A 3,472-nucleotide genomic window follows, 5' to 3' on the forward strand; every position below is an offset into this window, starting at 1 on the left:
TGGTTCAAACCCGTGAACACCAAGGGTGAACCCCTTAAGGGAGTAGCAAAAGGGGTTGAGATGACTCTTGGTTCTTGGAAGGGCCTTGTGGATTTCTCAGTAGCACCCATGGACGATTTTAAAATAGTCATCAGGCTCGATTTGCAAAGGAAGGTAAATATAATACCTATGCCATACTACGACGTAGTATGTGTCATGGAGAAAGGGTCTCCATGCATGGTCCCTACAGTATCTAAAGTTGGAGGGCCACTGATACTCTCTGCTATGCAACTCAAAAAAGGGTTCAAGAAGGGAGAGATTACATATTTGGCTCTATTACAAGAGGAGCCAACATCTGACAGAGAAGACGTTCCTCCCAAGATCAAGGAAGTCCTTGAAGAAAATAAGGATGTGATACCTCTCGAGTTGCCAAAGCAGTTACCACCTAGAAGAAAGATGGATGACAACATTGAATTGGAGTTAGGAGCAAAACCGCCTATCTCAAAATCATACAGGATGGGGGCTATTTCTATGGTTGAAGGAGATATTGTGCATACCATCAAGGAAGGGTTGCATCACGATCCACTAGCCAAGAAGTTGGTGGAGTTGGCTAGAGAAGGTAAGACCAAAAGATTTTGGTTAGAAAACGACCTTCTCTACACAAAAGGGAGAAGATTATACGTTCCTAAGTGGGAAAATCTGAGAAGGAAGTTGGTAAGAGAATGCCACGACACCAAGTGGGCTGGTCACCAAGGTCAGCGAAGGACCTTGGCACTCATTGAATCTTCTTATTATTGGCCTCAAATGAGAGATGAAATGGAGAGCTATGTGAAGACTTGTCTTGTGTGCCAACAAGATAAGATTGAAAACAAGACACCAAGCGGGTTGTTGGAACCTTTGCCTCCATCAGAGCGACCGTGGAAAAGTGTCTCTCTAGATTTCATCTCTGCCTTACCGAAGTCCGAGGGGTTTGGATCTATTCTCGTGGTAGTGGATCGATTTTCGAAGTATGCTACCTTTATACCTGCCCCTACTGATTGCACTGCAGAGGAAGCAGCACGACTATTCTTCAAGAATGTGGTGAAGTACTGGGGATTGCCTAAGAGCATCATTAGTGATCGAGATCCACGCTTCACAGGATGACTATGGACAGAGATATTCAACAAACTTTCATTCTCAAACCATAGGCAAACTGAGAGAGTGAATGTCTTACTCGAGTGTTACTTGAGACATTTCGTAAGCGTTAATAAGAAAGATTGGAAAAAACTCCTAGACATTGCTCAATTCTCATACAATCTGCAAAGGAGTGAGTCTACAGGGAAGAGCCCATTCGAGATTGTGACTGGACAACAGCCGCTTACACCTCACTCTCTTTCTTCCTCTTACTCAGGGAAGAGCCCTGGAGCTTATCATATGATTAAGTCATGGGAAGAACAAGCAGATGTCACTCGTTCTTACCTCGATAAAGCTGCCAAGAGGATGAAGAAATGGGCAGATAAGAAGAGGAGGCATGCAAGCTATCAAGTGGGAGACAAGGTAATGATCAAACTTCTTCCACAACAATTCAAAGCCTTTCGCAAGGTTCATAAGGGCTTAATCCGCAAATACGAAGGGCCATTTGAGATCATTGGACGTGTTGGGGAGGTTGCTTACAAAGTACAACTTCCTCCCTCTATGAAGAGTCACCCGGTCTTCCATGTGAGTATGCTTAAACCATATCATGGAGACCAAGACGAACCGAGTAGAGGTGACTCAAGTCGCGCTCCGCCTGTGGTAATTAGATCATTTGATAAAGAAATCGAAGAGATCTTAGCTAATCGCATCGTAAGACAAAGAGGAGTTCTACCAAGTATCCAATACTTGATCAAGTGGAAAGGACTTCCGATAACTGAAGCTAGTTGGGAAGCTCGTGAAGATCTGTGGCAATTCCAAGAACACCTAGAGCGCTATCATGAACAGAACGCGACGAGGACGTCTGCGCATTAGGTGGGGGAGAATGTCACAGAAAATTTTAGAAGGTTTGATTTAACAGTGTTTATATAGTTTTCTGGAGTGTTTGAGAATACTCTAGATGGTTCCGGAACATTCTAGAATGTTCTAGAAGGTCCCGGAATACCCTAGAAGGTTCTAGAATACTCTGGAAGGTCATAGAGTATTCTAGAAGAGTGTAGATGTATATAGAAGTATAAAGAGTGGTATGGAATAATTTAGAAACATTTAGAGAGTTGTGGTAGGATAGATATTTGTAAAGAAGGTTCTGGATGATTAATCTGGACCGTTAATTAGATTTAATCCTAACCATCCATTGAGGAGGTGGATGGCTATAAATAGGGGGTAAGAGTTAGAGTTTGGGTGTGTGTGAATCATTTGTAACCACACTTGAGCAATAAAGTGTTCTTCCACCAAAGCTTCCTTTCTCTTGTGTTCTCTTGTATTCTTAGCTTTCTTGCTAAGTGTTGAGGGTTAGGCTGACTTGGTCTTAACTCAAGAGGTTGAGTAAGTCCGAGTGCTGGCACGGTAGCATTGGAGTGTGTCCAAGGCCGTGACATGTGGTATACTTGTGATATTTAAATCCCGTTTACTTTATCTTTAGTTTAATAATTGTATGTGTTCTGTCCAAATATTAATTGCGGAAACAAATTCTTTATCTATCAGAAACAAACAAATTCATGCAATTTCAATATATTAAAGAGGGGATAACAAAAAGTTTGGTATTCTCCATTATTTCATTAATTACTAACCCATGGGTAGAGTAGTACAAAAGCAAGTACAAATAATTAACCCAAATTAAAGCTGTAGTATTTTGTAAGTATATCTGAACAAAAATATAAAAACATTAAATTGAGAGAGAAATAAAATAAAAAACAATACTTCACCTTTTTTTAATTATTGAAATTTTTATTGCATAAAAAATGAACAAATTTTATTTTTAAGATATAGATATAACATTTGTTTGGAGAACAATATTGTCGACACTTTTAACTACATTTGTTTATATATTATTTTGCGCTAGCAGTAGTAACGACTATGTGCATATATCAAATATATTAAAAATATTATTTATATACTAAAATTAATTATTAATATATTGTGATTTAATTTATTTTTAAAATATATTTATATTTAAATATATATTTTGTATTAATTAGTGGCTAATTTTAATAAATATATATAATATAGTCCTAACTATATAAATCTCTCGTTACATCAATCATACTCGATAAATTGATTCACGCCCTTAACATCGTCCATTGTCGGAAATTAATTAAGAAGAAATTTTCCATTTCCATATCCATCTCAAAGTCATGGGATAAAACTATTAATAAAAAAAATTGAAAGATATTTTGAGTTTAAGAGTCTAATTATGTGTAAGAAATAGTAAAAATTTAATTTCACTGCATCTTTAATAGATAACATCTATTTGAAAACAGTTCTCTTTAAATATATTATGTAAATTATTATAATTTAAATAATATTTATATTTTTTATAATA

This window comes from Arachis duranensis, chromosome 8 (genome assembly GCF_000817695.3).
Source record: "Arachis duranensis cultivar V14167 chromosome 8, aradu.V14167.gnm2.J7QH, whole genome shotgun sequence".
NCBI lineage: Eukaryota > Viridiplantae > Streptophyta > Magnoliopsida > Fabales > Fabaceae > Arachis > Arachis duranensis.